The following is a 14,454-nucleotide window of genomic DNA, read 5'->3' on the forward strand; positions in this document are numbered from 1 at the left end:
TTCATAGGTCAACACTAAACCTGGCCCTCTATTGGTTGGGGGACTTTGACAGAGTTGTTGCACAAAAAAAATCCAAGAGCAGAGGAGAAATCTTAAGAGCAGAAGTTTCACGAGCGGGCAGAAGCAGCCTGAGAGTGAGGAGAAGACGAGCTGAAGCTTGAATGCAGGAAATCTGTGCAAGCAGCATTATATTTGAGTGCGAGGGCGGGGTTCTGAGGGACAATATCACAAAATTTGAACGTGAAATCAATAAATTATGCTCTCAAATTGATATACAACGCTCTTGCATAAAGATAGGGAAAAAGCTCCATATATAATCGCGTGAAAATAAGAATTGTTGTGTTTTCGTTAGCTTAGAATGACTCGTTCATATCTACAGAGGGAGCGGGTCCTCTTCCACGGAGTCCGCCATGTTTCTACAGAAGCTTAGAACAGACAAAGCAAACACTGGCTCTAGAGAGGGACTTTCATGTTTTTTGTGACTTTTGCGGCCACCGTAGGTTCTCCTACATGCTTGGAAGGGGAGTCGGGGGATATTCAGTTGGTTGCAATCTGCATCCTCACCACTAGATGGCACTAAATCCTACAGACTGCTCCTTTAAGAGAGTTTGTGAATCTGATTTGGAACATTCGTACGAGCAGAGAAAAGTCAGCGTTTTAGGATAAAAATACAAAAATGTTCCTCCATGAGGCTCATTGATTCCCTTTAACCTCCCACCTACTGACCTGGTGACCCGGTGACCCGGTGACCCGGTGACACAATATAAGAAGATTCTTTGCAAGGACACATCTTCTCTTTACTGCTGTAGGACAGAAAACACACAGTTATGAACGTCATGAACGACCCAACAGAGAAGCTTCTCAGTAAACTTCCACCACATACAGCATATATACAATTATTATTATAATATATAGAAATAAAAAATCATATGTTAATCTTCAACAGCACATTAGCGTAACACTAATTAGTGTTAGTTTAATATTAAAATGTTTATGTTATTAACAAAAGATCAAGTAATATTTGCTCAGTAATACTTGAACATTTCACTTTTTGTAGCTTTCTTGTATTTTTATTTGACTTGCAGCAGATGTTTACACAGATGTTACAGAACTGTATGGCATGTGATGTTTGGCGTCTCTTCTCTCTTCTCATTGGCTCACAACTGGACTCTCTCGAGGTGATTTTGGCGCAGTGGTCACACTCGGTACTGCAGGATCACATGATGCACTCTGATCGTTTCCCTCCACAATCATTAGAGAATTAACAGCAGTGAAATGATTCTTAACTGAATTTGATCCAATAAAAATAAAACAAGTCTCAGAGGTTCACTAACCACTTTTCCACCACATCACAGGTCCAGTAAAGCTGCATCACATGATGATTAATCTCAGAACTCTGCAAATAAACAGCATTTCTGTATTAACCACAGACGTGAAACCTTCTTTATACAAAGTCCTTAAACTTGAGCATAAAAGCTGTGATGTCAGGCACTGCTGTAGAGTTCATTAGTGAGTTCTTCACTGCTGAAAATGTTTGATTTTACTTTTATTCTGCTGAAGTCTTGATGTCAAGACTTCAACTGGTTCAGTTTTGTGGTTCTTACCTTCATGTTTTTGCAAGTTTTGTTCAGAACAGACGTGTTTGGCGTCTTCGTGGCATTCTGTGTTCCCGCTCTTCATTGCAGATAAAGCAGAATGATGTTTTACTTCCCTCGAGCTAAACAAACTCGTATTTCTCAGCTCAGTCATCCTTAAACAACCTCTCTTGTTTTGTATCAGTTAGTTTTGAACAAGACATTTTACTTTATAAACTGAAGCTGCAACATCCGACAACAACCTTGTGAAGTCATTCATGTGAACCAACAGGAAGTCAGAGAAGGACTCTACTGACTCTATGGACCCAAAAACACAGAAAACCTGAAAAACCTTCTTGGTTTACCTTCATAGGAATGAATGACACAACATCCAGTCTCCTTAATCCATCATTCACTATATTAAAGGACACGTTCACAGTTATTCAAGTGTGTGTTAAACCAGCAGTCAGGTGTCCATAGTAACAGTGAAAGAGGTTTTTCTCGCTGTAATCATTCCTCCTGTTCATACTGGATATTAAAAGATCCTTCAAATGTGTTTTCAATGGAAGTGATGGAGGATAAAATCCACAGTGTGTCCACACAGTCATTTAAAAGTCTGTGTGAAGCTTCTATTCAGCTTCATCAGTCTGAGTTAGTCATATCAAGTGGATATCTGACACATTTACAGTCTTTTTAGCATCAAATTCCCTCTTTGTGTTTCCTCGGACAGTGTTTCCCTGTTGAGCTGCAGGTGGAAGTATAGTAACAAAAAGAGGAACTTTGGCACTAAAAAGACTGTAACGTTGAAAGATATCTACTTGATTTGACTCATTTGGACGCTGAAGCTTCATATTAGCTTCAGATAAACTTTTAAATACATTTTTGTACAGAAGGAGGACTGTGGATTTTGTCCTCCATCACTTCCATTGTAAGGTCATTATGAAGGGATCTTCTAATGGTCAGTATGAACAGGAGGAATGATCACAGCAAGAAGAACAGCTTTAATGTTCATTTGGGCTCCTGACTGTTGGTTTAAGACACATTTGAAACACTGTGAACTCGTCCTTTAACTTACTGAACTTCTTCATCATCATCACTGACAAGAACCACCAACACACTGAGCTCCATCATCATCATTTTTGATCATTATCTTTCTCATTATGCTCATCATCGTCCTGATCATCACCATGCTGTTCTGCTTCATCATCATTATCATCATCACTGTTATTATGATCCTCCTCCTCCTCCTCCTTCCTCTCAGCTGATCTCACCCTTCTTCACCTCAGCGTGGTCATCCTCGTCTCTTCATCGCTCCGACAGTAACGCTGAGTCAGGCTTCGGTATTTACTGGATCACTGTGACATCATGGCTGATGATGTCAGCAGGCGTCTCACATTACAAACATGTCTCTTCAGTGTTCGGACGCCAGAACTCAAAGTTTAAAGGAAACAAACTGATTAAAACTGAAGTTCAGACGGTTTCACATTTTGCTTTTAACTTCAACTTCAAACTTGTAACTTTTTGTTAATTAAAGTTGGAGTAACTTTGAAATTTGACATCAACACAACCTTGTTAATTTATTTATTGCATTAAAGTTCTTCAGATTTTCACAACTATATTTGGGGATTTAATTACAGTTCTGTTTGTTTTAAACATCTGAACCATCTTCAGAGGTTACAGATTGGGTTTCCTCGGGTCAAGCTTGGCCCTTGAGGTCACAGAGATGAAGATATCTTCTCCTTGAGACTCCAGCTGTCTGTGATGTTTTGGGGAAGGCAGGAACCTCTCTGATAGAGAGTATATCAGCATCTCCATGGTTACCAAGGTCAGAGGAGGCTGGTCAGGGGTGAAATGCAGTCCCTTGTTTAGAAACTAGTGAACCAATCAGACTAATTCTTCATATCGTAGGCTGATGAAGACGAGGACTCGGACCTTCAGAGACGGCATCGGAGCAGAACACTCTAGTATTTCCTGTTTTTGGTTCTCCACTTGGCCGAGAGCTTTCAATAAACACTTTCAGCATTAAGACATGAAAAGTCTCCACTGCTGACCATCGCTCCAAATATCCACAACGACCTGCAGAGCTGATACGTGATGATACCAAACAAACTCTATATAATTTTCATTAAAAAAAAAAAAACAGACATTCATATTTTTGTCTTTAATTAAATGTTCAGTCATTTGCTTTTTAACTTTTATCTTCTAAAATTATGACAGACAGTAAATATCATCTACTTTAACTCTAGAGAATATAAACGCTGTTCATTGTATTATTTATTTATCATATTTAATCTAAAAGTTATTAGAAACAGTCTTTTAAAAACTCGCCGTGTGTGATGAATGTGCAACTACATGATCAGGACATGATCTCAGTATCATGATAATTTAAATTTATTGTCACAACTTCATGTTTTTCTTTAAATATTGATTATTTCTGATAAGTCACATCTCTCAGACTTTCTCCAGAGAATATGAGGTTGTGTTTTTATTGTTTTTGCTGTCAGACTGAAGCGAGACGCTGAGAGAAGAAATGAAGTAGAAAGAGATAACAAGAGAATCACAGAGATGGAGTCATAAGGAGAATCTGGAGCATTACGTCATGGTAGCATCCCCCCCTCCTCCTCCTCCTCCTTCCTTCATCCCTCCTCCATCATCTCTGTGCAGCATCCGAGCTCTGATTGGTCCATCACCCGGTGGCCTATAAAGCCCATTGGCTGACTCCGGGTCAGCTGCTGCGGACCTGACAGAGGACAGGAGAGAGAGGGAGGGCAGGGATGCTTCGGATAAAAGCGGCAGCAGCAGCAGAACTCAGTCCGCCCTCATCTGGATCAGAAACCTGAAGAAACTGCGGAACCGGGAACCGCTTTCACCGGACTCTGCTGCTCTGTTTCTACCGGCTTCTGTGAGACCCCCCCCCCCCCCCCCACCAGCCCCGGGCTGCAGTGTGACCGTCCCCCCCCCCCCCCCGGGCCTGTCGTCCCGCTGCTGCGGCTCGGAGCGGCGGAGCAGGAGGAGCTGCAGGCAGGAGGAGCAAGGTGAGAACATGGGCGTCTGTCCTCCAGCGCACACAGGAAGATTATCCCGGTGTTATTCCCAAAACCGCCAGTTTAAAAAAAAAAAAACTCTTTCAGGTCGCTGTGAAGCGCTTTAATCCCGCTGTAAGAATATTATGAGGATATTATAGAATCACTACAGGAATATTATACATGTATCACAGAGCAGGTGTGAAGGCTGGAGTTTAAGGTGGAAAGTCAGATTACAAAGTGTTTCTGTTACTGGAGGATTAAAGATGAAAACAGCACAAAGTCTGAAACTGTTTATTGATTGAAGGAAAAGAATCACAACTGGAATATTTTAGGTTTTTATTGCAGGATTCTTTAAACACAACTCACAATAAATTAGTTAGATTTCTAATTATAATAAACCAAATGCTGCTAACTTCTTATCAGTTGATCTATCAGATTATAATGTAATTTATGATAAACATGTTTGTGTTTCAGTTTCAAATGTTATAAAACTGAGATGTAAAACAAGTGAATGACTGAATCAATCATTTATTAATGAATTAATCAATTATTTATTAATGACCACACAAGCAGGTCAGTGGAATCTGATTTCAGACAGATATCAGCGTCACATTAGACTCACAACGAGCACAACAGATGATATTTACGAGACTTTAACTAATAATTAAAATAAACTTTAATAATAATAGTTTATTTGTATAGCACATGCTTTATATACGAGACACAATAAAAACAAAGGAATAAAAGATGTGAGGATAATAATAAAAGTCATAGTTATGCCAATAAAAATGAGTTTTAAGAAGTGATTTTAAAGAAGACGACTAATAGCTGCTACTAGTAATGATAATAAAGATAAATAATCAATCAGTCTCACGTGTTTAGCTTAGCTTAGCATAAAGACTGGAAATGGGTGGAAACAGTTAGCATGTCTCTGTCCACAGTTTAAAAATACATCTTCTAAACTTTTACACAGACTGAAAACTGGATCTCGGCGGATGGATACACTGTTGTTTGTCAAGAAATAGTCCCAGCGTGTAACTCCCCCTGAAACCACAAACTGTCGTCTCGATATCTGTCTTCTTCTTCATCTCAGGAGGGAAGCAAACGTTTATTTTTATTTGAACCAATCAGATGTTTTGTTTGGTTTCTCTGTATGAAGGTCACACAGGGGCATGATGGGAAGTGTGATGGTGTCTCTATGCTGCTTAAACACTAAATTTAGTGAGTCTAACTTCTGCAGTTCAGTTTCAGTTTTGATTTATTTATTGACTCTGGACCATGATCACATAACAACAACAACAACAACAACAACAACAACAACAACAACAACTGTCCTTCATCCTCCATTAGACTTTTAAATAGCACCAAGACATAGATATGAATGTGTTGATGATCGATGGTATTTTATTGCATTTCTTATTTATTTTTTAGTTTCATGGTCACATGACGTGGACGTCGTACCAGGAACATGTGCAGTATCTGTCTGCTGCTGCTCTTTGTGTTCGTCTGTGTATTCTGTTTATTTATTTATCTTTACCTTGTTGTCTTGATCTGTTTTTGGCACTACATGCTTGTCTGATGGATGTTGTTTAGATGTTGTTTAGATGTTGTTTAGATGTTGTTTAGATGTTGAAGTACATGGAAATTAAATCTCCAACAAAGTGGAACATTCCTCAAATAACCTTTCATCTCGCTGGCTGTAAGAACTCATTTATATAAGTGTAGATTTGTGTTTTTTCTCTATAATTCGTTGTTCTTACGTTACTAACTAACTGAATATGAAACTGGTGTTCAGTTGCAGCTTCGCTGGTTTCTCTGCAGACTTTTATATCTTCTGACTTTGTCACACAGGATTCATCAGTAGATGGAGTTTAAGTTGTCACAGAGCTTCAGATGTTCAAACTAAATTTGGAGCATTTTTACAAGAGTTCTCCTCCTCCTCTCCTCTCCTCTCCTCTCCTCTCCTCTCCTCTCCTCTCCTCTCCTCTCCTCTCCTCTCCTCTCCTCTCCTTTCCTCTCCTCTTCTCTCCTCTCTTCCTCTCCTCTCCTCTCCTCTCTTGTTTCCTCTCCTCTCCTCTCCTCCTCTCTTGTCTCCTCTCCTTTCCTCTCCTCTCCTCTCCTCTCCTCTCCTCTCCTCCTCTCCTCTCCTCTCCTCTCCTCCTCTCTCTTCCTCTCTCCTCTCCTCTCCTCTCCTCTCCTCTCCTCTCCTCTTCTCTCCTCTCCTCTTCTCTCCTCCTCTGAGACGGTGAGTCAGAGAGGCAGATTCATTGAAGGAGGTTTTGAAAGTAAAACTTTGACAGACGGGTGGAGACTCAGACAGAAAGTAGGGTGAGTTGAGTTGTTGTTGCGTAATAATTGTTCTGAAACTCTTGGAGGAAAGTAGGTCAGAGTTTCAGATTCAGAAGGTTTCCACAGTAACAACATCTCTGCTTTATGTAATCACCGATGAGCTGCTTTCTTTATGTCTTAAAGGATAAATCAGGTGTATTTATAGTCTGGTTTTATTTCTGTATCCATCGTTTCTATCAGTAATAATAACGTTGTACTGACCGAGTTACCACTGACAAAAAGAAACAGGATCAGACAGCAAACTGTGAAATTATTAACCAGGAAGTGTGATTAAATATCTAATCTTTGAGTATCTGTGAGTCTCCCTGATGTTTCCCAAACGTTTCAATCAAATCTCAGACTTCTTTTATGTTCTATAAGATCATCAACGAACTTTAAAGAGCAACTCAACGTGCTGAAAGTTGTTTTTTTGTTGACCTGCAGTTGTTTAACTTCTCACCTGGCTGCACTGATGTAGAAGTGTACTCCGGTACGTCGTGACATCACACGTCGTCAGGTGTGGTTACAGGTGTCTGCGTCCAGAGATGTGCATGTAAACAGTAAAGCTTGAGTGCTTTTGGCTGGTAACAGCAGTAACCGTCACCTGCTGCCTTTAACGTAGGATCATGTTGACGCATTAAAGGTACTTTGGGGGGAGTTTGTCCTTATTTGAATCGAGGGTTTAAGGATTTTAAAGCCCCTTGAGGCGAATTTGTGATTTGTCAACTCAGTCGCCAGAAGAAAACGTAGGTGTTAAACGTTTCTGCAAACCACAGAAACGTTGAATATGTACGTTTCAACACATGAACATTTCTACAAACGTAGCATATTAGCATTTCTTCCCATTGAATAATGTTTTATGGTGTGACAACGCTGTGGTTAATTTAAAGCAGTACGTTCATATATATGATATATATGTAAATACACGATATGTAAAAGGAGAAATGTTGAATATACTTATATAAAAATGACAGAAACGTAAAGTTCTGTATGTGATTTATAGTTCATTTATACTATCGTCTGTTCAACCAATTAAAACTCTGCTGCAAACCAAATGAGTCTGCAGAACTAAAAGGACTGAAACAGGAACGATAATCAGATTTTCATATAATGAAGTGATTTGACTTTAAAATTGTAAAGAGGCAGAATAATGAAAGTGTGTCTTTGTCTGTCCTCTGTTTGGCCTGCAGGTTCAGGGGAGGAGGAGGACGTGAATATTAATGAGAAATTGGGGGGAAATTTTGTGGATTCACAGTTTCTGTCCTCCATCAGAAGCAGAGGAGGCAGAGAGGAAAAAAAGACACAAAGCAGTGCGGAAACAGTTTCCCCCCCTGCTTCCAGTCTTTGTGCTAAGCTAGGCTAACAGTTTCCCCCCCTGCTTCCAGTCTTTGTGCTAAGCTAGGCTAACAGTTTCCCCCCCCTGCTTCCAGTCTTTGTGCTAAGCTAGGCTAACAGTTTCCCCCCCCTGCTTCCAGTCTTTGTGCTAAGCTAGGCTAACAGTTTCCCCCCCCTGCTTCCAGTCTTTGTGCTAAGCTAGGCTAACAGTTTCCCCCCCCCGCTTCCAGTCTTTGTGCTAAGCTAGGCAAAACATGTCCTGGATTTATCTCTTTACACATATGATGTTTCTTTAGTGAACGTCTACAGTAGAGGAAGATTTAGATTATTGACTGCCGACATTAATGCTGCAGATAAACATGAAAGTCAGATATCAGCGTGTTTGTCGCAGCTGTTTTGTTGCTGCTTCCTGTTTAATTTTCAGTGAGATTGTAGAAGAGTTCAGTCCATAAAACTGTGACTTTTTCTCCTCCAAGAACCGCTAACAAGTAAAAGACAGACATGAGGAGACTTTTCCTCACAGCTTCATTCAGACATGACAGAACATTTAAGTAAAGAGACACTAATGCTCGCTGATATTTGAGAGCAGCGGTGAGTTAAAATGTTGTGATCAGGAGGAAGCCGACACTTCAGGCTGCAGCACTGCTCACAGTGAATCCACTGCTGCGTTTTCACATCGGTTTCATCATTTATTGTTATTTTTTAGACTTTTTTTTTTTATAAAGTCACACATGCACACAAACATTGAATGACAGGACGTTCAGCTCACGTGTATGTAAAGCTGAGGATTCATTTATTCATCCTGCGGCTGTTCTGAATGAAAATGTCAAATATAGATTATTATTGTGGTTGTAAATAGTTTTTATAGGCTGATCTGATGGGAGGAGAATCTCTCTCACAGCTTTTCATCGTCTGTTAAAGTGATTTGATGAAGATTAAGATGATAAATGTGTTGCAGTGAAAGGAAGACTCTGACTCTGGACTCTTACGTAAAAGTGACTGTGTTTTTTAAAAAGAGTTAGGACTTTAAAATAGTTTCATCCATCTTTCACAAAAGTGTAAAATATTTAGTGTTTCTCTTGTTGTTGTTTCTTCTGTCTCAGGTTCTCCTGACTTGTATGAATCGGCGTTAGTGGACAAAACAGCATCGCCCACTTTTTAGACGATTTATCTCAGACGACTAGACTATAAAATGTTGTTTTATTGTTTAATTTTGTAAAATACTGTGACTATGAAGAAGTGCACGACTCTGTTTTATTGTAAAGAAATCTTTGTATTGTCAGTTTGGAGTCGGATCAGACTGAGCTTGTTGTGTTGAGCTGCAGAGAGTTCATTAGCAGCGTGGGCTGTTTGTTCTATATTTAAGTCTCCACCCACCTGAAGAGGCTATGAGAGTGTGTGTGTGTGTGTGTGTGTGTGTGTGTGTGTGTGTGTGTGTGTGTGTGTCCATCCGTCTGACCGTTCAGAGTTAATTAACCAGCATCTCCTGCTCCTCTCCTCCAATCACAGCCTCTGCAGCAGGACACTTAACGAGGCATTCGCAGCTCGTTAAATAATTAATATCACCTCATCAATATTCCATCTGCTCAGCTGCAGCAGCAAAGGGGGGGGGGGTGTGGAGGGTGGGGGGTGGATGTGTTCAGATGTTGGAGCAGAGAGACAAACCCGCCTTCAGTCTGTCGTTAACAAGAAGAAGGACCGTTCAGATGTTTTAACGATCTGTCAGCAATCTGCCCCCATGCTGCGTTCAGGTTCAACCTGGGAAAGTAGAAACTCCTGCTAGAGAAGCATAAAAATCAAAACCTGTTTTCTATAAAGTCCTGACATAACCTCCTCGTTAGCTGCTGTTCATCACACGCAGAGTTTTCTTCCATCTGTGTTTGTGAAGAGATGAAACGTTTCTGAGTTTTTTTTTTGTTCGGATCGACTCCTGACAGAAGAGAAACACCTGAACACCTCAGCGCTTTAACGCTCAGCAGCAACTATATCTCCCATCAGGCTTTGATGGTGAAGAAGTCGTTCTTGTATCAGTTAACTTGGATTCATGTTATTGTGGAAAAACCAGCGTGTGTGCGTCTCCTTCAGTCGATCGACGGTCAGACTGTTGATCGATCAGGTGATTGATTATAACGTCGTGACCTCAAACTGCCCGTCAAACAACAACAGATCTGACAGATGTTCAGCCTGATTCAAATAACGCTGCTGAATCACATTTTCTCTCAACATGATGAGAAAATGTTAATTAACGTATTTGGCAAATTGCAAAAATGTTCAGAGACGACGTAGCTGGTTGTTGCAGTAAAACATCTGCAGGTTGAAACTGCAGCAGTATGAACGTGTTTGTGGTTTGTGTTCAGACTCTGGCAGCTCTCGGTTAAGGTCAGAGAAAGGTCACGGTTCACACACGCAGGACTCCAGTCTCGATCTCGAGTCCTGCATCTTGTCGCCCCCCCATCCACCCAGACCCCCCCCACCCCCCACTGCAGTGACACATAGAAATGTAGCCTCATTACTGTAAACATCATCCAGGCAGAGATTATGTTTGCGAACACAACATGATTTGGAGAATAATTTCTATATGAATGTAGTTTCTAGGAGACAAGATAATAACAACACAGCTCAAAGCTAAAGTGGAAAAAACACAACAAACCTACTATAACGTGTCTATTATAACATTTCTAATAAAAAGCTCATAAATCAACATCTGGAACACAGTCAGTGTGGTTTATAAGATAAGGTTTCAGCTTGCACAGCGTTCAGTCGGTAGTAAACAAGATTAGCTCACTAGCAGTAGCGCTAGCTCGGCTACCCCCTGTGGGTCACATGATCTCTCTTTGCAGGTCACAGTTGTCCGTTGACAGCGTGGATGTATTTAGAGTTCTGGACACGGCGCCGCTGCTCAGCTTTCCCTCGAATTGCAGTGAAAGAAATCCCACAGACGTCTAATTATAAAACAGACGTCTGTAAAACTGTTGACAGGACTCCTCTAAAAAATAAAGTCAATTATTATTCTTTGTATTGTGGATTATTAATCCCTGAAAACACGGAAGCTAGAAACTGTTTCAGCTCACGAGTCAGGTGAACGGTTCTTACTCGACTGATCAGCCGCCATCTTTGAGTCCAGTAAACAGCTCTTATAGTACAACTGTGGTCAAGAGTCTCTGCTGATGTTTGTGTCTGAGGTCACATACGTGTGTGTGCGTGTGTGTGTGTGTGTGTGTGTGTGTGTGTGTGTGTGTGTGTCTCCTTCAGGGAGAACAGCAGGTAGAGGATTATTTCTGTCTGACCTGCCAGCTGTCTGCTCTGATTTCAGCTTTTTGTTTTTGCCTTTTACTCTGAATATTAAGAATGTTTTACATTTGTTTTTGTTGTTGTTTTGTCATTAACAACCATGTGTCTTCTTTCTTTTTGTTACTTTCACTACATTTTGTCTCTGTGTTGATTTCATGTCTTTATTTGTGTTGTTTTAGTTTTCAATCTGGAGCTGTGTTTTCTTATTTTTTATCCCGTGAAGCCTTTATTATTATTATTATTATTATTATTATTATTATTATTATTATTATTATTATCATTATTATAAATAACACACATGTCCAAATATTCACAAAACAACAAAAAAAGAAAACCAAAACAAGAAACACAGATTTAATTGTGTAAAACAAAAAAATTATAAAATAAAGTGAAATAAAACACAAACTATAAAACAAACTACAAATATCATAAAACACAAACAAGCTGTTTGCAGATATATGACTCATTATATACAATATATAAGAACATTCATTTGTTTTTCCTTATTTCCTTCAATCAAAGGAAAATTGATTAAAAAAATGTATTTAAAAAATAAAAATAAAAATATGAAACATAAATAAAATAGAATAGAATAATAAATAGAATAAAGTCTCAAATAATACTAAATAAAATAAAGTCTAAAATACATCACTCTCTCACTGTTTACTGTCAATATTTATTTATTTATTACCCACATGTGAGCTGTGACATCACTTCCTGTTTCTCCGCTGAATGTGGGTCACTTCTGTTGACTGATGTGACTGTTTCTCTAAAATCAGTGTGAAAACACAGACCAGCCAATAGCAGAGCAGCTCAGAGGTCGCTCTGCCCCCCCCCCCCCCTCCCCCCACCCCGTCCCCCCTCCTCCTATGTCACTTCCTGGCTGGTTGCCATGGCACTAGAGGCAAGGTGTCTCCCCTTTTTCTGCCCCGCTGTGTGTGTGTGTGTGTGTGTGTGTGTGTGTGTGTGTGTGTCTTTTTCAGAACTTAACGAGGGATTTGTTGTCGGCTGCAGAAAGACGTAGAGAGACTTTGATTTGATGATATTTGTCACCAGTCTGCCTCTTCCTCTCTGCACACACACACACACACACACACACAAACACACACACACACACACACACACTCAGTGTTGTCAGACTAATTGCTGGTTCGTGTCGATGGTTGTTGCAACACGAGTTTGACACAGTTACTGCTAATGAGCTGCGTGAGGATGAACATTGTGTGTGTGTGTGTGTGTGTGTGCCTGTGTGTGTGTGTGTGTGTGTGTGTGTGTGTGTGTGTGTGTGTGTGTGTGCAGCTGTATTAAAGGTGCACTATGCAGGATTTCTCAGTTGTTGTTTTTAAACCCAACATTCATCGTTTCTCTCCTCTGATCAAGAAACAATGAATCTGTGACAGTTTTTAGTGAAAGCTTGTTGTGTTAACAGTTAACTCAGCGTTGCAGTGATGTCATATTGATCCTGTGATGTTTAGTGTGTACAAAGGCAGTAGACTGATTAGTCAGCAACACAAGGAAATAAACAATCAATACAAAGTTTCCCTGTGAATCTTTACATAAAGATGTCAGGGAGGAATCTTCATTTAAACACTTAATGTGGCTGCAAAATCTATTCAAGAAGCTCTGCAATCTGTCAACATTTAGACATATTAATCTCCTCTACACCCTGTCATAGAAATGATGATTACACTGTGTATGAGTGTTACTATTTAACATAGATCATGATGAATTGTTCCTGTCTTGTCCTGCAACTCTGCAACATCAGCAGACAGACACATCAGTGAAGGTTAAAGGAAGTTCAGCATTATATTTAAATTAAAATGAAAATTGGTTGGAGACAGGATGAGACATGTCATCAGGGGGTCAGTTGGACAGAAAACAGACATGACGTTATCTATAAGTCTGTATTTTGATAGATTAAGAAAAGAACTGTAACGCCCACTTAAGGTGTATAAAACCCTGTTATAAGCCTTTTTCTTTGTAACCTCATCCTGTGTGTTGCATTGTGAAACGCTCCTTCTCGTACAAGAAAATAAATTCTGTTAAATTTTGATACTTCGGCTCCGGTCTCTATTGTTTAACGGTCATTATGAAGAAATTCTTTTAACACACCCAAAACCTGAGGTGGCTGACATCATGTTTATGCTCATTAAAATGCAAAGTGACTGAACGCTTCATGTCCATGTTGCAAAATCGCACATTTATGCACATGGATTCTTATTTTAAATACCTTTTTGGTTTTTGCCAATATAAATGAAATTGTACAAACATCATAGAATATAAAGTGTCGCCAGTATGAACCTTTCTAGACTTGATGTTGGACCATCTTCTCTCACAGTTATTAATATCAGTCTGTCCTCTGGAGTGGTTCCTGTTCATTTTAAACATGACGTTGTGCAACCTTTGTTTAAAAAAAAACCTGGGCTGGATCCTACTGTTTTGGCAAATTTCAGGCCGATCTCTAAATTGTCTTTCCTTTCTAAAATCTTAGAAAAGGTCGTCTATTCTCAGCTCATGGACTTTTTAAATGAACAAAATATTCTTGAGATTTTCCAATCTGGTTTTAAAACATTGCACAGCACCGAATCAGCGCTTTTAAGAGTTTTTAATGACATCTTGTTAGCTACTGACTCTGGTCACTGTGTTGTCCTTTTAGATTTGACTGCAGCTTTTGATACAGTGGACATGAAACCCTGATTTCTCGGTTGCAGCAGTGGGTGGGCATCAGCCTTGATGACTCTGTGTCCACTGCTCCCCTCTCATGTGGAGTACCACAGGGCTCCGTGCTCGGCCCTCTTTTATTTTCCCTTTATCTACTCCCACTCGGTTCAATTCTCAGGAAACATGGCATTTCTTTTCATTGCTATGCGGATGACAGTCAGATCTATGTCCCCCTAAAA

Source organism: Thunnus thynnus, chromosome 6 (assembly GCF_963924715.1).
Source record: "Thunnus thynnus chromosome 6, fThuThy2.1, whole genome shotgun sequence".
NCBI lineage: Eukaryota > Metazoa > Chordata > Actinopteri > Scombriformes > Scombridae > Thunnus > Thunnus thynnus.